The sequence below is a fragment of the Microcaecilia unicolor genome, chromosome 3 (assembly GCF_901765095.1).
Source record: "Microcaecilia unicolor chromosome 3, aMicUni1.1, whole genome shotgun sequence".
Taxonomy (NCBI): domain Eukaryota; kingdom Metazoa; phylum Chordata; class Amphibia; order Gymnophiona; family Siphonopidae; genus Microcaecilia; species Microcaecilia unicolor.
The window spans coordinates 420,213,254-420,236,935 of record NC_044033.1 but is presented as its reverse complement, the minus strand read 5'-3'; positions in this window follow the sequence as shown (position 1 = coordinate 420,236,935).

Genomic DNA, 23,682 nt, shown 5'->3' with positions numbered 1-23,682 from the left:
GAAATATCTCCCACAAAGATTTAACCCCATTGTTTGGGCTATGTGATTAAACAACACGTACTAAAACTAAAACAAATAAATGAAAACCCTCAAATTAGATCCCAAACAAAAATGAAGTACTTCATTTGTGACAATTTACTGCATACAGTGCCGTTCCCTGTAGATATCACATACTAAAAGGCAAAGTTATCAATGTGGTCTACCATTAAGATGTGTTATTTTACCGCAAATGTGAGCTATTTTAGCACAGGTCTCTGGGGTTAACAGTAAAAATTTTAGCAGTAAAATAACATGTCTTAACAGTAGCCCACAGTCATAACTTCCCCGTTCAAAAAAACTAACTTTATTCAGATGGGGAATTACCTCAAGGAATTGCTGTCTGGATGGGAACATCTGGAAGAAGTTGGAAAGCAATGAGCAAAACTGAAAGAAGTTATTGTATGGGCAAGAAATCTTTTTATAAAGTAAATAAAAGTAAGCGAAAAAGTGGTTGTTTTGGTTCTCAAAAGTAGTAGCTGAAAAGGTAAAGATTGGCCTTTATAAGTGTGATGCCACTGCCTACTTGAATATGTAGACTGAGATCCAGTGACCATCTGCAACCTATCTGAGGTTGTAGTCCGAATATCTAACAACCATTTGCTACCTACCCAAGAATGCATGCTAGGTATCTTCCACAATTTGTCTACTACCAATAATCCAGCCAAAAGACTAATCTGTATAGTAATCCTCAACCACCAATCCATCCCCAAAGAAAAGCCAATCAGTCTCTAATCTTCTAGTCTCCCCTATTGTCAACTCCTGACCAGAGCCCCACTCTTTACTCAAGGTGAATCCAAGACCCTCAAAGTTTCACCCACCTCTGGACTCAGTAGAGTCTGGTGGAGCACCAATGCTCACACCCTGACCCCTCTAGGACTAACAGGGTCCTGTTACAGTCCTCTTGGCTCTTGTGGACAAACCAAAGTTCTCAGTGTGTTCATATATGCAAATCATATGCTAATTATCAACAATTGAATTTCTGAGTGCTGTATCACTTTCTATGATCAGGGAATTGTCCAAACAACTTCTGGATGGGTTAGTCCTCCCCTGTCACATCACACATAACCTTCCTTGTCTGGCTACAACCACCCAAGCAGGATTCCAGATGTTTACCCTAAGTAGGTTGTCTTTCTCTACAAGCTGGGTGTGTTATTTCATTGGGAGAGGATATACATTGCATCATGATGACCTACAAGAAATTACAAAAAAAAGGAAAACAGGCAACCATATCTGGAAAAACTCAGAGAAGCTGGTAGTCAAGAAAAGAAAGGTTCAAATGGAACAAAAATAGGCAACACTGTAAAATGGGGGGACAAGACATTTCTTAAAATATATTAGTGATAGAAGAAAGTACAAAAATGGCATTGTGAGACTCAGTGGTGAAGGAGAGGAATACAGCTTTGCCAACACTATAGTATTCCTGTTGGATTGGGTGGCTTTTTCCAGCTGTCCATGGTCACTTTTCCCAGGTTGTGGGTTGCAATTTTTTGGGTGGTCCAGCTGCTCGCACCAGTTGGCTTTTCTCTAGTGCTCAGTGTTCACTCGGTCAAATTTGTAGCTGGAATGAGGCTTGGTGCATCTCTCAAGCCTCATTCCAGCTCCAAATTGACCAATAGGAGGTGAGATGGGTGATGTCATCAGCTGATGATGATGACTCCTCACTTCATGTGGTTCTAGACTCTGGACAAGAGTGAGGGAGGCAGCAGAGCAGCATGTCTTGGAAATGGAGGACAGTGAAAAGAGCAACACGTGGTGGAGCAAGGAGGACAGAAGCAGAGCAAGCTGAACAAGTAAAGCAGTGACTATAACCCAAAAGAAGCCCAACCATTTTTAACACCAAAAATGGGATGGGGAGGAGGGGTGACTCTCCCTCCCCAGTCCTCACATAGCTATTTTTGGTATTGGGTTATTTTGGGCTACTTTTGAGCATGATTTGGGCTGTAAATGGTTTCACCATCTGACAACTTTAGAGGAATGTGTAGGAGCTGATAAAGATAAGGTGGAATTGCTTAACAAATATTTATGTTCTGTGTTCACAGCTGAAGGGTTGAGAGCAAGGCTGCAGATGACAAACACAAATAGGAATGAAGATGTGGTAGTCATTGAATTATTCTCAGAGGACTGTGTTTGTGAGAAGCTGGCTAAAGTAAGGGTGGAGAAAGCAATAGGGCCGGATGGCATGCATCAAAGGGTACTGATGGAAATTAGGGAAATTCTAGCAGCTCCACTGGCTGAACTTTTTAATGCTTCTATAGAGTCGGGACTAGTCCTAGAGGACAGGAGAAGAACAGATGTGGTCCCTCTCCACAAAAGCAAAAGTCAGACAATCTATTTGCCTGGGTGGCCGGATAGTTGGATCAAAGGAGAATACTAGATGTGGTGTATTTAGATTTTATCAAAGCCTTTGACATGGTTCCACATAGATGACTAATAAATAAATTGAGTGCCCTCAATATGGGCTAAAATGACTGACTGGATTAGCAACTGGTTGAATGGAAGGTAACAGAGGGTAATGGTAAATGAAGTTTATTCTGAGGAAAAGGATGTTACCAGTTTTGTGCTGCAAGATTTGGTTCTTGGGCTGTTCTTTTTAACATTTTTGTAAGTGAATTGCTGAAGGGCTGTCTGATAAGATTTGACTTTTTGTGGATGATATCAAAATCTACAATAGGGTTGACATCCCTGATGGTGTGGATAGCTTGCAGGAGGACTTAGCGAAGCTAGAGGAACATTCTGGAATTTGGCAGCTTAGATTTAATGCTAAAAAATGCAGGCTCGTGCATCTGGGCTGCAAAAACCTGAGGGAATGGTACAATTTAGGGGTGAAGAACTTTTTTGCATGAAAGAGGAGCAGGACTTTGGTGTGATTTTATGTGATGATCTTAAGGTGACTAAACAGGTAGAAAATATAACGGAGAAAGCTAGAAGGATACTTGGATGCATAGGAAGAGGAATGGCCAGTAGGAAAAAGGAGGCGATGATGCCCCTGTATAAGACTTTGGTGAGATCTCATTTAGAATATTGTGTATCATTCTGGAGACTGCACCTTCAAAAAGATATAAACAGGATGGAGTCAGTCCAGAGAACGGCTACTAAAATGGTCAGTGATCTTTGTCATAAAGAGTATGGGGACAGACTTAAAGAGCTCAATATGTATATTTTGGAAGAAAGGCAGGAGAGAGGAGATATGATAGAAACATTTAAATACATATGCAGCATAAATGTACAGGAGGCAAGTCTCTTTCAATTGAAAGGAAGCTCTGGAACGAGGGAGCATAGGTTGAAGGTGAAAGGGGATAAACTCAGAAGTAACCTGAGGAAATACTTCTTCATGGAAAGGGTGGTGAATTTGTGGAACGGTCTCCTAGTGGAAGCAGTGGAGACTAAAACAGCATCCGAATTCAAGAGAGCTTGGGACAAGTACATAGGATCTCTAAGGGAGTAATAGGGAGAATAAATGGCATGGATGGGCAGACTGGATGGGCCATATGGTCTTTATCTGCCTACAGTTTTCTCTGTTTCTACTCTCTTTGCTGCAAAAACCTCTTGTCTACACCAAGGCATATTACTACATTGTGGTGTCATTGAAACCTTGAGAGAAAAGGAGAAGAGTGGGGGAAAATAGGCTCTTTCCAATCAATAGGGGAGACAAAAAAGTATAATATTTATTGTAACAGGTTGAGTCAACCTGTTACAATAAATATTATACTTTTTCAAATATACGTCTCCCCTATTGATTGGAAAGAGCCTATTTTCCCCACTCTTCTCCTTTTCTCTCTATATCGTTTTGTGGGGATTAAGTGCACCTCCACACTTCGTGTGGCTTCCTTTTTTAGACATCATTGAAACCTTACCATTGCCTACTAAAGAAGTTAAGTCTTAAGATCCACATGGTATTGATCTTACTTAGGTTTTAGGATCAAACAAAGACATTCTGATACATTTTATTCATTAAAAGAACATGCAGAAGAAAATACCCTAAATAAAATTTATTTTACTCAACTGCAGATTGATGCACAAAATGAATTCATTTAGAAACCTAATCAAAACCTTTTGAATGTCACCTGGTACGAGTACAAGCCTCCTTAGCCAATGATGCCATAACACAGAAAACCATTGGGACATCCACCTATATACTCTATGTGATTTCAATACTTCCTACAAAATCGTACATGTAGGGTTGTTGCATCTTCAGAAGAATCTACTGTCAAACCCCATTCAGTGTGATGTTCCACAAGGATCTAGCTTATCTCTTGCCCCGTTTAATCTTTTATTTTGGAGTCCATTAGCTCCTGTTATTCAAGTTCAGTTACTTCTTTTCACTTTTATGCTGATGACATTTTATTGCTACATTATACAGATCCAGATAAACCAGATATTTGTGGTTTACAGGTATGTCTGGATTCAATAACACAATGGCTATGAGAACATTGTTTGATCCTAAACCCATGTAATACTGTAGCTTGCTGGCTTACTGACTGTCAGTGTCCACCAACTTCTGACCTCTATCTGTTAGGTACTCATATCACTCTGGTTGATTCATTTCATTACTTTGGGATTATTTTGGATCATCAGCTTTCATTCTTACTGCAAGTAGATTCTTTATGTATAACTGGGTTCTTTATTCTCAGGCAACTCCGGGCAATCCGCAGTTATTTTGAACATGATTCCTTTCATTATTTAATAATCTCTCTCCTTTTATCATGCATTGTTTCTAAAACCACTATGAAAAGGTTACAGACTTTGCAAAATACATTCATACGCCTTCTTGGTTAGACACGGCAGTCAGATTATATTACTCCTGTGCTAGGAAATATCATTGGCTCCTGGTTGATCAATGGATTAACTTTAAGATTTTGCTCCTAACTTTTAAAGCATTTGGATTGGGAGTTTCTCAATATCTCAGTGTTCTCACTATTCCCTTTTGTGAGACTATGAGCAAGATTTGGGCATGGGCCTTCACCATAACACAGTCTGGCAAGGTGGTAAGCACGAAAAGAGTGCTTTATTAACTTAAACCTGAGCCCTGTTACTTCACAGGCCTAGAGAAATGTGGTAGCCGTATTAGTCCACGAAGAAGGGCTACCTTCGAAAGCTAATCAAAAAATGTAAAAAAATTATGTTCCAATAAAAAAGGTTTCATCTTATTTTCTTTTCCATGTTTTATTTTGTTCTATTTCTATTGATTCACAGGTCTAGGAACTAAGGTAAATTCTTTTACCTTCAAAGGTGGAAAAGTCCTACCATAGGCATGTGGCTAACAGGGCCCAAAACACAGTCTATGGTCTGTGACTGCCACGCCCAAACACAATTTTGTTGTCTCTTTCTTTCTCTCTTTGGATTTCCAGGTCTGGCTCCAGCCAGATCTCAGAACAAGGCTCACAAGTCTTCAAATAAAAGATTGGTTTACCTCAGCCAGGTCACAGCAGCTAGAAGTATTCAGTAAAGGTGTATGCTGAGGCTTCACTTCTTCCTTCCCTGAGCCTTCTTATCCCCACTCTGTGCCTGTGTTTTATACTTCTTGGTTCCTGTCCTTTTGACTCTACCCTTCCCGTCTCACTTCCTCCCTGGGTGGAACTAGAAGTTTAAGGTGGCTCAGACTACCTAAGGGTTTATCCTTAAGGGTGAGGGGTAGTGTTCTATAAACCCCCTCTCATACCTTCCCCCTCAGCATGACCCTGCCTGGTTGAACACCTGCCATATCATGGTCCACCTCTAGAGACAAAAAGTCAGCATTAGCATGTTCACAGCCCATCCGATGTTTCATCTCTTCCCCTCATCCCAGTCCCCTACTGCCCATATCTCTTTCTCTCTCTCTCTCTCTCTCTCTCTCTTTCTCTCTCTCTCTCTCTCTCGCCTTCTACAGCCTCTCATTCTCCAATCTTTTAGTAACACTCCCCTTTCTCTCTTCCCTGTGTCCAGCATCTCTCCTCTCCCCCCCTGTCCAATATCTCCCCCTCACTCTCATTCTCTCATCCCCTCACCCACCCCAGCTCCTTCCCTGTTTTTCATACCCTCTCCTTCTTATGTCTTTCTCCCTTATGTAGGCCTGCATTCCCCCTTTTACCTCTCACCTATATTAACTTTTATCCCTCACACTCTTCATAGACCTTTGTCTGTTTTTCCCCTTTCCCCAGCAGCTATTATCCCTGCCTCTTCTCCTACACTTCTGTCTCTCCTTTCCTAGCTTAGAATCTCCTTCTCCAATATTTATTTACCCTATCTTTCCTCCAATTTATCCCCAGCATCTATCTCTGTGTTCCTCTATTGTCACCTTCTCCTGCATATGCCCATGTTTCTCTCCCCTCCCTCAAATATTTGTCCTTTTCTTCCTTCTCCCACCACCAAAACCCCCCTCCCATCCCAATATCAGACCCATTTCCAAGCCCCAGCTCCTGTCTCCCACCTGCCCCCTTCTCTGCTCCCAACCCCTTTTTCCCATCCCCAGCATCAGACTGGTCTCATCACTCCCCTTCTCCTGTCTGCCCAGTGCCACTCTATCTACTGTAGTGAGGAGCTCTTTTCTTCACTCCAGCCGCTCTGGCTGATGGAACTAGAGTTGAACCAGGAACCAGGAGTTGAAAGCAGAGAACAAAGTACTTCCTATATTGCACACAAAACAGGAAGTAGATTCTCTGATTTTGGAAGCTATGCTATGCCAGCAGCCATAGTTGCTGGAGTGTAAAAAAAAAAAAGGAGCTCCTTGCTCTGCAGCAGATTTAGTGGCATCAGGATGGGCAGGAAGTAGAAAGGATCAGCTGGCACAAATTTTGGTGGTCAGGGACTGGCAGGTCAGGAATAGCACATGTTTGCTTCTCCTCCCTCCCAAATCAGAGATGCCAAAGGTGACCCATCCCAAAAAGTGAGATTCACCATCATAGTGGACTAAGATTGAAGGTCAATGTGAGGTTTTCTAGCAATGCATCTGGCATATAAATTTGGAAAGATCTGCATGTTGTTTTGCTTTCTAAATGTTGCTGAGGGCAATGACAATCAATCTTTTTTTCAATTGAGACACATCTGATGAACAATGCTTGCATGTGTGACACACTGCATTAATGACCCTCATAGATCTTTGGTGAGACACAGTATAGCAGTTCTTATGAGAAATATTTAAACATGCTCTACAACCACAAAAGTTCAACCTCCCCACAACATGTACAGATCAGAACTAGAACACTTCTCCATTGAAGTCATATCATCTGAGCAATATAACACAAATCTCTCCATTACCAGGCACATTGTAAAATACAAAACCTGAAGAAAATCATAATTCAACATACAAGAAGCAAACATGTTATTCAACAGTAGTATTAATCCTATGATTCAAACAGCTAGAACCCTACCTATAAACCGGCAGCACTACAGATATTACTGTGGGCTCTAAAACACCACTATACCTACTACAGGTAAAACAGAACAAGTGGGAATGCTATAGATCTCAACCCAACAGAATACTACACATGCAAAACACAGACTCTCACAAAATACAGAACAATGGATCACCAATTATAAATGGAAATATGATGACAAAAATTGAACTGTGAACCCCAAGAAGTCAAATTAAATATGTACTGCAACACTGGAGAAATGAAAACTTAAATCATTACATTTTGTACTAAATGAAATACAAAGACATCTGTGATGAACATTTCCCAAAGCTAACATATTACAATTAATAAATTCAAAATAAAACACTTTTTTCTACTTTTGTTTTCTGGACTATTTCATGTTCCATTATGTTGGTCCCAGTTTCTCTTGTCTGCTTTCCTGTCTGTCTTTTGTTTCAGTGGCTGCTGTCCATTTTTCATTTCTCCTGTCTCCTCCTGTCTTGTTCCCTCAATACATCTGTCTCTGACATACTGATGATTCTTTTTTTTTTTTAGCTCTATCCTTCCTTGTTTTGTTTTCTGCCTCTATCCACTCAAATTTCATCCTACTCCTTTCCATTTTTCACTTACCTATCAAATTTCCATCTCCTTATCTCACCCTCTGGCTCTCCCATTTCCCATCTCACCTTTATCTAGCCTCCCATTCCCATCTATCTTCTGCCTATTTCCCATTACCACATTTCTACCCCCTGTACTCACTATTCTCCTCTCACTTATCTCCTTGACAACCTCCTTGGCCTTTTTCATATGGTTTACACCATTCCTGGTATCACCATTCCCGATTCTTTGTTTCACCCTTGTAGCCTAGCATCTCCCCTCTCTCTCTCTCTCTCTCTCTCTCTCTCTCTCTCTCTCTCTCTCTCTCTCTCTCTTCTTGCCTCACCCCACACCCTTACATAGTAACATAGTAGATGACGGCAGAAAAAGACCTGCATGGTCCATCTAGTCTGCCCAAGATAAACTCATATGTGTATACCTTACCTTGAATTTGTACCTGTCTTTTTCAGGGCACAGACCGTATAAGTCTGCCCAGCAGTTGTCTAGCTCCAATCCATCCATCCTTCCTTCCCCTCCAAACCCCATTTAAACATCGTTCCTTCTCACTTCCTTTCCTGCATCCTTTATCCAGCATTTCACACTCCTTCTCTTCCAACCCCCTCCCCCAAGCATATCTCACTCCGTGTTCCCTTCCTACCTCCTGCTGTCCAAAATTTCTCCCACCTTACCCTCCAACCCCACTCCCATTCAAACATCTCTCCCTCTCTCCCTTCCTGTCTATTGTTGTCCACCATCTCTTCTGCCCTTTTCTCTGCCCCTGAAGCCAACATGTCTCCCTTTCTGTCCCTTTAACCCCCCCCCCCCCCCCCCCCATTCTAACTTCTTACCTTCCATTCCTCCTCCTTTCTCCAAATCCAGTGTGTTTCATTTTACCCCCTCCCTATGGTCGGTACCTTTTTGTCTTCCTCCTCCCCCTGCAAAAAGTCCAGCATCTTTATATCCACCCCCCCCCCCCCCCCACAAGTGTTCCAACATCTTTCCCCCCATCTCTCAAAACCTCCCCCCCCCCCTCATTTTATCTTTGCAGATGTTGCCAGGCTGTGGTAGTGATTCACATTCGCTGCCTGACACCGGTATCCAAGTCTTCTGTCTAATACATCTTACCCTTGAGGAAACAGGAAGTTACATCAGACAGAAAACTCAGAGGCCAGCAGTAGGCAGTGAATGTGAATTGTTGCTGCAGCCTGGCAACCTCTGCAAATTAAGTGGAGGTAAACGGGGGGGGGGGGGGGGAGGGGTTTTAGAAAGAGGGGGAAAGATGTTTGACTGTGAGGGAAGGGGGGCTTTGTGATGTTGCTCTCTCTAAAGTGTTGTCTGAGGGCTTTGCCTCAGATGGCCTCATTATAGGGCCACTTTTGCCTGCGAGACTTCTCTGGGCAGACTGAGGAGCACCCTTTAATGTGCAGTACTATATATGATTGTTCTGCACATGGAGGGGACAGCTTGATGTCAGCAGGGAACGTTTTTTTTATGCGGGACCACTTCTGCATTTGGACATTTTCTGCTGGTTATTTTCTATGGGGGACACGACTATCTTATTACGCCTATCTCACTCTGTGTTACATCTTCATTTTGGATGTTATGAATGTTTATTTTCAAACACTGATAGATGGGGGTTTGGGCCATCCATTATAATGTTGTTTTTTGGGATGTTTTCGAAAAGATGTTGTTGTTGTGGGGACTTTGATGTCATATTGAAAATGCCCTCCACAGAGCCACGTGCAACGTAATTAGCTAATGAGGTGTGAACAATCAAGAATTGGTATCACTTGGCAGCAATTTGGATCTATGCGTTTATCTACAAAATGCATGCCTAAATTTTACAGTGCACAACTACAAAGGGACATGGCCATGAGAAGTGCATGTATGGATCAGGTGGCTAGATCCAGCATTAGGGGAGGCAAACAGGGCAGCTGCCCTGGGCCCCACAGCTCCAGGGGCCCCTGTGGGCCAACATGTCTCCCTGTCTCTCAATCCCCATCTGGTGTCTCTCTCACCTTCCCAGTCTAACTTAAAAATGTTTTTTTTTCTTAGCATAGGGTTTCCAGCATGGGAGCAATTCAAACATGCTGCCTTCAGCCTCCTTGACATTCTCCCTCTGCTGCTGCAGTACACCCAGATAGAAACAGGAAGTTGCATCTGAGGTGGGGTGGTCTGCGCCAGAGGAAGGGTGCCAAGGAGGCCGAAGGCAGAAAGTTTGAATCACTCCTACACCAGAATCCCTCTGCTTAGAAAAAAAAAAATTAAGTTAGACTGGGAAGGTGAGGGAGACACCGGGTGGGGATGAAGAGAAGGGGAAGACATGCCAACCCACGGAGTCGCCCTGGAGCAGCTGTTTTGCATTAAATGGGGGGGAGGGTTCAAAGAGAGGGGGAGATGCTAGAATGAGGGTGAGGGGAGAGGAGAAGGGGAAGAAATAGTGGACTTGGAAACAGAAGAGAGGGAGAGGGATGGTGGACAGTAGGATGGAAGGAGGCAAGTGAAAGCGAGAGAGTTGGACCCGGGGTGTGGAGGGAGGTGGATAGGGATACTGAATGGGAGGGCAGTTGGGAAGAGAAAGAAAGAGATGGTGGACCTGGGGGTGGTGCAGAGGGAGGGAGAGAGAGAGATACACTGGATGGGAGGGCAGTTGCGAAGACAAAGAGAGAGATGGTGGACCCAGGATGGTGTGGAAGGTGAGAAAGATGCTGGATGGGAGGGCATTCTGAAAGAAAACGAAGTAGGAACTGGGGATGGGAGGGATGGAGGGAAGAGAGGAAGAAATGTTAAGTCTGAGGGTGGAAGGGAGGGATAAATGCTGAACAATGGGATGGAAGGGAGAAAAGAGATGCTACATCAAGGGGGAGGGAAAAAAGAACAGAAAAGAGAGGGAGTCGTGTTGGACCATGGAGTGGGGAGAGAGAGGAGGAGAGACAGACCCATGGGGGGGGGGGCAGGAGGGAAAAAGTTGAGAATAATGGAGCCATGTGGGAGAAGTGAAAGGGGGATGGCAAGAAGGTGAGTGAGAAGCAAATACTCAGTACAGAGGTAGAAATATGGTAATGGGGAGTAGATGGAAGGAAATAGAAGGCTGGGAAAGGAGTGAAATGGGAAATGGGAAAGCTAGGGACTGAGAGGAGATGGAAAATTGACAGTTAGCTGAAAATTAAAAAGAAGAAGGATGAGAGAGAGAGAGATTTGAGTGGACAGAGGCAGAAAAAGAAACAAAAGGGAGGAAATAGCTGAAAGGGGAAAAAAAATCAATGTTAGAGACAGATGTAGTGAGGGAGGGAATGGAACAAGAGAGAAGAGAGGAGAAAATAAAAATGGACAGCAGACAATGGAAAGACAATTAGGAAAAGACAGGCAAAAAAGCCTCCTCTTCCAGTCTGGCAGCCAGAAATCTCCAAACTCTGCAGCTGGTGGCAGTATCCCCAAATTGCCACTGCTCTCCCCCTTCCTACCATGCTACTACAACTACTACTATAAATCACTTCTATAGCGCTACCAGTCATACGCAGCGCTTTACAATTGAACATGAAGAAGACAGTCCATGCTCAAAAGAGCTTACAATCTAAATCAGGACAAACAGACATGACCAAAAAGGAGAAGGGAAGGACAGACAGAAAGACACATAAGGATAAGATAAAAGTTACAAGTCAGGAGTCGAAAGCAGCATCAAACAGGTAGGCCTTTAGCCCGGATTTGAAGGGATGGAGCTAGATGTAATGGCTCAGGAAGCCTATTCCAGGCATAAGGTGCGGCGAGATAGAAGGAGCGGAGTATGGAGTTAGCGATGGAGGAGAAGGGTGCAATTAGGAGAGATTTGCCTAGTGAACGGAGTTCTAGGGAAGGAGTGTAGGGAGAGATGAGGGTGGAGAGGTAGTGAGGGGCTGCAGAGTGAACACACTTATATGTCAACAATAGGAGCTTGAATTGTATACGGAAATGGATAGGGAGCCAGTGAAGTGATTTCAGGAGAGGGCTGATATGGGCATAATGACTTTGGCGAAATATTAGTTGTGCGGCAGAGTTTTGAACAGATTGAAGAGGAGAGAGATGGCTGAGTGGAAAACCTGAGAGAAGCAAGTTGCAATAGTCTAACTGAGAGGTGATGAAAGTTTGGATGAGGGTTCTGATAGCGTGTTCAGAAAGGAAAGGGCGAATTCTGGCGATGGGTGAATTCTGGCGATGTTATAAAGGAAGAAACGACAGGTTTTAGCAATCTGTTGAATATGGGCAGAGAAGGAGAGGGAGGAGTCGAAGGTGACCCCAAGGTTGCGAGCAGACGAGACAGGAAGAATGAGCGTGTTGACAGAAATAGAGAATGGGGGAATGTTCAAGTTTCATGAATGTGTGAAAGACTAGCAGGTGTGTGTCTGGGGGGGGGGGGGGGGCAGCATCAGCAGCTATGAAATACTGCTGCTAGGTACAGAGCTTGGAGAGTTCTGGTCACTAGACCTGAGGAAATGAAGGAGGTGGTCATCAGCTGGTGAGACTCGAGGAACTCTACCATCCACAGCAAGGGAGGTGTTAATATTTTTTTGGGGGGGGGCCTAAGTCCCCCCCCCCCCTCTTTTGTGGTTATGCCACTGATTGTGTACAGTACAAAATGAAGTGCATGTCTATTTTTTATTTCTCCAGTGTTTCAGTACTTGCCAAATTTAACTTCTTGGGGCTCCCAGTTCCATTTTGGTGTTCATATTTCTAATTTGTGATCCCTTGTTCTATATTTGGTGAAGATCTGTCTAAGTGGAGAAGTCATTTAAGGTTCTTTTAAGGGGAACATAAAGAAAGTAATTTTATAAAAACCCATTTAGCCTGTGCAGCTATATGAGTTTTCTAAAGGAATTTTGAACTTTATCCCACCAAAATAACCCACACATTTACACCTGCTATTTAGTGCACAAAAAATTATCAGGGAAAGTTATATGCGTATTTGTGAAAATCCAGAAGCATATATATGCAAGTTCAAACTGCACCTTGACTCTACCACCAGGCACATTTCTGCTCATTGTGGATAAATGCACGTGTGAAATGGCAATATTTTTATTTATTTATTTATTTGGATTTTGCTCAAACCTTTTCAGTAGTAGCTCAAGGTGAGTTACATTCAGATACACTGGGTATTTGTATGTAAATCTGTCTGCATGTAGTCCAGCCAGTTTTAAAACAAACTATTTCCATGTATTCAAGGCTTTTAAACTGGGATGGTTTTTAACTGATTGCTTTAAACGGGCTGTGCAACTTACTTCAAAGGAGAAGGGCTTGTACTGCCTTGTTACTCATTTTTGTAATCATGACTATGATGAAACTTTCTTTGTTATTTTCTTTTCACATCTGCATTTACAATTATTCTGTCACTCTGCAAAAATAGCAGCAAAAACAAAATATAAAGATCAAGAAACAAGAGCATTGCAATCTAGCCCACCTTCTCAATCAGTGTTGAGAACTTTGCCAGGTCACACGAAAACTTCTTTAGATTTAATTTGCCCATCCTGAAGTAGTTTTCCTTGTAATGCCAAATGCCATAATGGTGGCTGTCAGGGATTTGAAATGATTGTATGAGCAACATATCGGGTACACTATTGTTAATGAAATGCACACTAGATGATGAACAACTTCCTTTTCCTGCTGGAGCCCAGCTGCAACCAGGCCCTGTATCCTTGATGCAGTAAATCAGGTCTTTGTACTCCAGGAGGATTCAATCAGCCACAGGTGTAGGCCTGCCAAGGCCCGCCTGGGATTAGGTAGTAGCATTTGATATGAGATCCTGAGCAGCATCGGCAATTGACACACCACATGCGGCCAGTCTTTGGAGAAAGCAAAGGGAAAATGCTGATGAAATGTGGCATAGAACCATGGAATGCAATTTTGAAACTTCCACATCTGCAAGAAAGCAAAATAATTTTTAAAAAGTACCTAATTTTACAATGATGATGTCACTGAGCATATGTGACAGTGAAAATGATCTGTCAAGGTTTTCTTAATATTTAATCACTTAAGCTTACATACACCCTCTGTAGTGCTTTAATACCATGCATGTATGCAATTTTGTATAGCATGTGCTGTTTGGATAATGCATAGGAACTTTTCAGCCCATATATATAGTCAGTTTTTAAAAGAGAAACAATGCAAATTCTTCATCTTTGAAAAACTATCTGCTGTTGTATATGTGTGCTAAAAGTAACTGCATCATTTGCACATTTTAGTGCAAGCTGTCAAGGACAATCAAATAGAATATGTGCAGTTGGAAATATCAAATATTTACCACCTTTTAGCTCATCACATCTTGAATGTCTGCTCATAATTGAGCTAAAAACACAGGAATTATGGAAGACAGTAGATAAGAGGATGGAAATTTTCATGCAAACTTTTATAAATTGCCTATCTGAAAACTGACCCTGCCCCATCTAAACATCCTTGAGGTAATTTTATAACAGGTTCTAGGTTAATAGAGCAAGAAGGCAGCTATTTTTACCTATTTTATAAAGACACATAGATGCCTATCCAGCTTATAATTGAAAAAGAAAAACGCCTATATTGCGACCCAAATTGGGAGATAGACGTTTATCTCACAAAAACGAATAAAGCGGTATAATTGAAAGCCGAATTTGGACGTTTTCAACTGCACTCCGTCGCAGATGCGGACAAAGTTGATGGGGGCGTGTCAAAGGCGTGGTGAAGGCAGAACTGGGGCGTGGTTATCGGCCGATCACAGATAGGCGCCTTTCGCCGATAATGCAAAAAAAATATGCGTTTTTAGCGAGAATTTAGGGCACTTTTCCTGGACCCTGTTTTTCCACGAATAGGGCCCCAAAAAGTGCCCTAAATGACCAGATGACCACTGGAGGGAGTCGGGGATGACCTCCCCTGACTCCCCCAGTGGTCACAAACCCCCTCCCACCACAAAAATATGCCGTTTCACAACTTTTTATGTTCACCCTCAAATGTCATACCCACCTCCCTGGCAAGCAGTATGCTGGTCACTGGAGCAGTTATTAGGGGGTGCAGTGGACGTCAGGCAGGTAGACCCAGGCCCATCCCCCCCACCTGTTACACTTGTGCTGGTAAATGGGAGCCCTCCACACTGCCCCCCAAACCCACTGTACCCACATGTAGGTGCCCCCTTCACCCCTTAGGGCTATAGTAATGGTGTAGACTTGTGGGTGGTGGGTTTTGAGGGGGATTTGGGGGGCTCAACACACAAGGGAAGGGTGCTATGCACCTGGGAGCTCTTTTACCTTTTTTTTTTTTTTGTAACAGTGCCCCCTAGGGTGCCCGGTTGGTGTCCTGGCATGTGAGGGGGACCAGTGCACTACGACTCCTGGTCCCTCCCATGAACAAATGCCTTGGATTTATTCGTTTTTGAGCTGGGCGCTTTCATTTTCCATTATCGCTCAAAAACAAAAACGCCCAGCTCACAAATTGTCGAATAAAACATGGACGTCTATTTTTTCCCAAAATACGGTTCGGTCCGCCCCTTCACGGACCCGTTCTTGGAGATAAACGCCCATGGAGACAGACGTTTTTGTTCGATTATGCCCCTCTATGTGTTTTTTTTTTTATAAAATACCTGCAGAAATTCCACAGGAAGTGTGCCAAGATTGAAGGTATGGAAATTGGGCTAGATTCTATGTATAGCGCCTTAAAAATCTGCATGGAAAAAATTACGCCTAAGCATATTCTCATTTCTGCATGGTATACACCGAGCAGCTCGCCATGTGACCAAATTTGGTCTCTTCCATTTATGCCACATTTTACTTGGTGTAAATCCCAACACCCAAGTTAGGCATAGATCGGGTGTATTTTTTAATAATGCGCATAGATTGTATAAACGCCCACGCCCCACCCATGGCCATGCCCACTTTTCAACTATGCCACTTAGAATTTAGGCACACTATGTTACAGAATATGCTTAGCGAGTTGTGTGTGCAAATCTTAATTAATGCCAATTAGTGCTGATAATTGCTTGTTAACGTCCAATTAACAGCACTGATTACCTAGTTAACCAATTAAGTTATGCGCTTTGTTATAGAATACGCTTCGGTTTCTGTGCAGATTTTCAGGAACCATATATAGAATCCAGGGGGTGATGTCTGTTTGAGAGCAGGTGTAAATATACATACATACATGCAATACAGGTGACTGCACATATTTTGCAAAATACACATATGAATCGTGAATCTGCCTGTGCTCTATTCCTGAGACTCCTACTGAACATGTGTGTGCATACTTTCAGGCATGATCTAATTTATAATATCTCATTTATATGCATAAATCATTAGGTATGAATATGTGGGAGGAAACATTCACTGGGGCAAGTTTTGGGTAAGACAGGACATAAGGAGTAGGTTATATTTTCATGTTGACACATTATTTTCAATAGAAATTTTAGCCACATAAGAAGTTCTTACATAGCCAACATGTGAATTTCCTTTCACATTCATAACTTACTGCTACAGATAGCCTAGTTATTTATTTATTTTGGCCCTCATTTAGAAGTGCTATATGCAGAGGTGTAGCTAGGTGGGGTGCAAGGGGATCAGCTGCTCCCTCAAATGGATTTTGCGAATTGGGTCTGCAGTTTCGCACCAGCACCTATTTTACAAAAGGACTGCTCCCCCAGATGTCAAAACCTGGCTACACTTCTGGCTATACATGTTTTACATGTAAATCCATTTATAAACATCAAAATAATCTAAAGTGCTATTTTAAAACACTCTGGAGAAAAATGTGGATGCAATGAAAACCTCTGCTTTTTAACATATTCATAAATGACCTAGAGATGGGGATAACTAGTGAGGTAATCAAATTTGACGATGACACAAAGTTATTCAAAGTAGTCAAATCACGGGAAGATTGTGAAAAACTACAAAAGGACCTTACGAGACTGGGAGACTGGGCGTCTAAATGGCAGATGACGTTTAATGTGAACAAGTGCAAAGTGATGCATGTGGGAAAGAGGAACCCAAACTATAACTATGTCATGCAAGGTTCAGCGTTGGGAGTCACGGACCGAGAAAGGGATCTAGGTGTCATCATTGATGATACGTTGAAAACTTCTGCTCAATGTGCTGCTGCGACTAGAAAAGCAAATAGAATGTTGGATATTGTAGGAAAAGAGATTGAAAACAAAAATAAGGATATTATTCTGCCGTTGTATCGCTCCATGGTGCGACCGCACCTCAAGTATTGTGTTCAATTCTGGTCGCCGCATCTCAAAAAAGACATAGTGGAATTGGAAAAGGTGCAGAGAAGGTTGACAAAGATGATACAGGGGATGGGACGACTTCCCTATCAGGATAGGCTGAAGAGGCTGGGGCTCTTCAACTTGGAGAAAAGGCGACTGAGGGGAGATATGATAGAGGTCTATAAGATAATGAGTGGAATGGAACGGGTCAATGTGGAGCATCTGTTTACGCTTTCCAAAAATACTAGGACAAGGGGGCATGAGATGAAGCTGCAGTGTGGTAAATTTAAAACGAATCGGAGGAAATATTTCTTCACTCAACGCGTGGAATTTGCTGCCGGAAAAGGTGGTTAAGGCATTTAACTTAGTGGACTTCAAAAAAAGGGTTGGACGGCTTCCTGGAGGAAAAAAAACATAGAATGTTATTGAATGGACCAGGGAATAATACAGTATTTCTAGGATGGGTGGGACAAATTGCTTGTTCTTTTGGCTGCTGTCGGTGACAGGGTGATTGGCTCGATGGACCCTTGGTCTGTCCCAGCATGGCAATGCTTATGTACTTATGTACTTATCAAAAAAGGCAGAAGACATTTCAAGGGCATGTCATGGGCAGTGTCCTGTTCCTGATGTGTATCAGCCATTCTGGGTAGCATGCTGACATGCAGGGATCACAAGAGAAACATTGGGATTTACACCTGCTATAAAAAGCATGAATTAGTGCCACTGCGGCTTATCTTTGTGTCTGATTGTGTTGGTGCTGACTGGAGAAGAGCTGATTTGAGAATCTGTGAGCCTGATTGCTGTCTCTGTCCACACAGGTGTATTTGAATGTCACCCCTATTGGTCCCACTTATGTCACACTCCCTCTGGAGCTCATCTCTCACCCATCTGTCCCTACAGATATCTCCATGCAACCTGTATCCACCCATCTGTTAGTCCCCTCTTTATCCATTCCTGACCAGGTCCAACTAAATCTGTTTTTGTCCTTGTTTGCCCTACTACCTCTGAGTCATGATGTCTGTGTCATACTTGCATGTATGTGCAAATATGAAGATGTCTGTGATTGGTGAAGTACTGTCAGTGAGCGTCTGTGCTGCTGCACTGTGTGAGACTGGGTGTTGCTGATGGGTAGCACTCTGATTGTTGGTGGTGGGAGTTTTGGACCATGATCTGCCAAAATGGGTGGACTGTGGAGACCATGCTGCACAAAGTACACTGGGAGGAGAGAAGGGGCAACAGGCTATGTTCTTATAATAAGATGTATTAGCCCAGGACACGATTCTTTGGCCTCACTGATAAGGGGGCTTCCATATAGGCATGGGGGCCATTCAGCAACTATGCCAAGAGTTGGAACCCCTTTTCTGCACCAGCAACACAAGAGGCAACCTGTGCCCATGCGTCGATGCAGGGTGCCACATGCTAATTTTATAAAGGCATCTTTGCTGCCAGATTCCATTGTAGAATGTTAGCATGTCAGTATTAGCACACCTAAACGTAGAAACAAACAGTTACACTGTGTCTATGGAAGGAATAGCTGTTGGCATCTAAATTCAGCATTTTAGCACCTAGCTTACTGGATTCTGTAACTTAAATATGTAGCTCTGCTCATGTGTACACCCCTTCACACTTATGTGCTGTAACTTGTGTGTGGAAGTTATAGAATAGAGTCTAGCCCTTATTCACATAAATCTGCATTATCCCCCTAATTCTATAGATGTTGGCAAAAAATTGTACAATTTATGCACACAATGTAATTGAATAATGAGCCAATTAGTGCTAATAATTGGCTTTTTAACAAGCAATAATTGGTACTAATTGAAATCAATTAATATTTACATGCGTAAATTTAGGCATCTGATCTCCGCCTAACTGAGAATGTGGACAGGAAGACAGAGGAGAGATGCTAGACATGGGGGAAAGATAGGGTCAAGACATAGAGAGGAGAGGCTGAACAGGATAGATAGGAAGCAGAAGGAAGATGGATGGTGGACAAGAAGAGAAAAAAATCATCAAATGGGCAGGAGACCCTGGAAAGGATGGGGAAAAAACAGAGAAAAGCAGAAAAATGACACCAGACAAAGCGAATGACAAAATAAAAGGACCTCTCAGTCTGTTCAGAAGCATAGGTGTCCCGTGTAAGAGGCTTGGGAAGGCTAAGTCTCCCCAGCCCAAACCTAGTCTCCTCAAGTTAAAAACTGGCAGGTTTTACACCTGCCTATGTGATGAGCATAATTCATATGCCAACAAGAGGCAGAATTTTATGTGATTCTATGCAGTTGCATTTCCCAGACCCTAAAGGGTATATGTTTTAGTTCCGTATTTTCATCGGGTTTTATGTACCAGGTTCTGGCATATGGAAAGCACTTCCTGTTGGTTTTAGAAGAATAAGAAATTATAAAATGTTTAGAAATGTTTTAAAAACATTCCTTTTTAAGAAATATTTACAGGTATGATATTCTTACTATTTAATTTGTTATCTGTGTAGAACCTCACCGTATTTGCAGAATACAAGAATATTTGTAATGAATTTAATGCAATGTGAAAGGTAGACAAGCTGTCTTGTCTTTGGTTGGTGAGCCCTTAGGTCCCGCAAGGCCCCAAAGGACCTCAGAGGACAGCCGTGCAACCCCTGAATCTTCACCCGGGGTGGCCGCCGTTCACCAAGGGTTGAGCCCCCAGCTGCAGGCGGCCAGCAGGACTGCTGGAACCACGGGGTTGTCGGACTGACCTGGCTAGCAATCAACAAACACAGTCTCTCGATCGTGGCTAGCACGGGCGGCTAGCAATCCTGTAGGTAATATCAGCACAGTCTTGGGATAGTGGCTAGCAAGGGCGGCTAGCAATCCTGCGGATAATATCAGCACAGTCTTTGGATAGCGGCTAGCAAGGGCGGCTAGCAATCCTGCAGCTATATCAGCACCGTCTTTGGATAGCGGCTAGCAAGGGCGGCTAGCAATCCTGCAGATAGATCAGCACAGTCTTTGGATAGTAGCTAGCAAGGGCGGCTAGCAATCCTGCGGATAATATCAGCACAGTCTTTGGATAGCGGCTAGCAAGGGCGGCTAGCAATCCTGCAGATATATCAGCACCGTCTTTGGATAGTGGCTAGCAAGGGCGGCTAGCAATCCTGCAGATATCTCAGCACAGTCTTTGGATAGCGGCTAGTAAGGGCGCAACACGGAACCACTGTGCCGGCTTCGGAAACAGAACCGGAAGCCCCGATGTCAGCTAGCCTCAGCGTTTAAATTTCGCGCCACCCCGCCTCTGAGGGCGAACCTCACCAATCCGGCCCTGGGAGTCGGCAGAGCCCCTTTGGATAGGCTCTGCCCGATCTCCCAGGCGAAGTCGCCCCTTAGTCCTCCAATCCGGTGCAGGGAGGCGGAGCTCTAGAGCCCTCTGGCTCTTCAGCGAAGAAGACATCGGCCCCCGCGTCCCAGCGCCGCCATCTTGGGTGACGCAGACCTCGCCCCTGCCTTCTTCCCCCGAGAGACCGGTGGTCGTCGTCGCCGGCCGCCGGTCCCGGCCTGACCCGCCAGTCTCGCGGCAGCGCCGGCCCCTCTGCAGGAACCCCTCGGCCGTCCTTCTGCGCCGTGGAGGCCACTGACTTCCGCCCCCCCCCCCGCAACGAGAGGCGAGCAGGTAGGCGCGTGGAATGCGACACAAGCATTTTATTCAGAATGTATTAATTTGGAATATGTCCGCTGTGGGGGGTATGCATCTATGACAGCTTGCATTTCAGTTTCTATTTCTCTAGTATTGCAAGTAGGCAATTATTGGTGTATGTGCAGAGTCTGGCTTCTTGAGGTTTCCAGTTCAGTTTTTGCTTCCATATCTCTTGATCTTCCATATCTCTTATCTGTGTTTTGTGCATGTGACCAAGTGCGGTATTTTGCCAGCATGTATGGCAGTTTCAGTGTAGACATCTTTTTTGCATATCCATTTGTTCTGTTTCCTAACTAAAGGCCTCTTTTATCAAGCCACACAAGCGGCTCCTGCTCAGCAATGCCAATGGAGCCCATTCAAAATCAATGGGCTTTGTAGGCTTTACCACGCCGGGTGCCGCTAGTGCAGTGTTTCAAAAGAGCCCCTATTGTCCCTTCACTAATGATATAAATGTTTATCCTTTAAAAAAAACAGCTTAGATCTTCCCCAACTCTCTCACCTCTTTCCCCTTTCTGTGATTCATCTACAACAGACATAGGAGTGGTACTAAGAACTGCCACTTCCAACTTTCACCTAAACCTCCTGCCCCTGGATTCTGCCACTCTCTTGCAGAAGTCAGATAATCAGAAATTTGAACTACATGGGCAAGTGGGAGGTGAGAGAGAGAAAGAGAGAAGCAGATGGGTTGAGGGTAGGTGGGAAGTGAGAGGGAGAGAGAAAGATAGATTGACTTCAAGTCTTTCTGGAGGCATAGGAGTCATCTATGAACACTTTTTACAATCTGCTTTAATTCAATTACCTAAGATATATATATATATATATATATATATATATATATATATATATATATATATATATATATATATATATATACACACACACACACTGTTTAATTTTCTTGCCACATTATTCTTTAGCATCGGAGCCATTGACCACCTATGGCCAGAAGGGTAAGTGATGACATCCACCTCTGGATGGAACTCATGGGAATATGTTCATTGGGGATTGCAGAACCCTTTGTACAAGAATATTCTTGATTTAAAAAAAAAAAACCAAAAAAAAAAAAACCTGTTGTCCTTGTATAGCTCTCTCTCTCTCTCTCTCTCTCTCTCTCTCTCACCAGCACTGCAGTATCTGCGTTTACAAACTTTACACTGTTTTTTTTTCTTAACTCATTCCCTATGTCAAAGATTACAACTGGAGTAAAAATCCTTTTACACATGTTTTACTACACTACATGGCTTCAGTACAAGTAAAAATTATACAAGCTGTAACAGTACATATGACTTTAACCATGGTGACAGGTGTGTGTCTTCTGTATCATGCAGAGAAACACAGTAAAAGTAGTTGTGCTCTCTGTATTCCTGTTAGAATAATGAAGCTGGAAGCTGATGCATGCATGTATGGAAGCTGATTTGGGGATAAATATTCAACACAGGTATGCTTTTACAATAGCTGCTATTTCATTTTTTAATCAGATTTTCAAATTATATAATCACATCATTAATGCAATTCTTGAAACAATGAAACAAATCTTAGAGCGGAACAATTGTTAACAAAAGACATTGAACAATATTTTTTGCTCACAATATTAGGTAATAGGGCCAAGATATGGAAAAAGCAGTTAAAAGGAAAAAAAGAAAAAGAATATAGGGAACAGACAAATCAAGAAGATATCTCTGCCAGCCTAAACAATGATCCCTAATTAGCTAAAAACAAGTCACGTCTGAATTCTTAACTCCTCCTTGGAAACCACAAATTCTAATAATTGCTTGGGCTTATTAAAAATATGAGAATTATTTTGAAATGTAAGAAAACAAGTACAAGGAAAACAATGTAAAAAAAATCATCTCCAAAGCCTGGGTCCTTGGATGTAGTGTCAAGCACTCTCTTGATGATGCCTCTGGGTATTTCAAGAAATGTCAGGAAAAATGCTGATCTTTAAATTCCAGTATCCATATAGTGGAAATACAACTTTAGAACACTAATCATGTCGGTTCCAAAGCAAAAGTCACTATTATGGTGGTCCTATGAGTTATAAGTTCCAGTGATAACTCCAAGGAATCTGTAAAATTCACTCCCTGAAAGTCTGCACTCGTCTTAGAGTCCAGCAACATCAAATATTATACTCTCACTATTGGTGGCAATATTTCTGATGACATTTTGAGCACTTCATTAAAGTATTTTCTAGCCATATCAATAGGTACTATTTATGGTGACCTTGGAAAATTCAAGAATCAAAGTGATTTTTATAATTTGTTTTTCCATATATTCCATCTTTCTAGCTATATAGAGGCCAAATATAGCCGTTAAAGTTAAGCAGTGATGTGACAAAATAGCTGGTTATATTGCCTGATATAACCTGCTAGCCGCTAACCACTAATCAGTAATATTCAGCGGGACATAGTCTGAAGAAAATATAAAAGTCACCCATATCAAAGAAGAGTTAAGGATTTAGATGGCATCAAACAGAGGAAAGGGGGAAAGGGAATGGGACTTGATATACTGCCTTTCTGTGGTTTTTGCAACTACATTCAAAGCGGTTTATATAGTATATACAGGTACTTATTTGTACCTGGGGTAATGGAGGGCTAAGTGACTTGCCCAGAGTCACAAGGAGATGCAGTGGAAATTTAACCCAGTTCCCCTGGATCAAAGTCTGCTGCACTAACCACTAGGCTACTCCTCAACTCCAGTGTTACTGTTTTCAGTTTAGTCAATGTGTATTCACCAGTTCCACTGAAGCCCCTTCCTCCTCCACCTGAAAATACTTACTGATGTATCTGCAGCTTCTGCTATGGATACCCAGACATAGATGGGAGAAAACACTACCCCAGCCTGAATACCATTCTGCCTGAC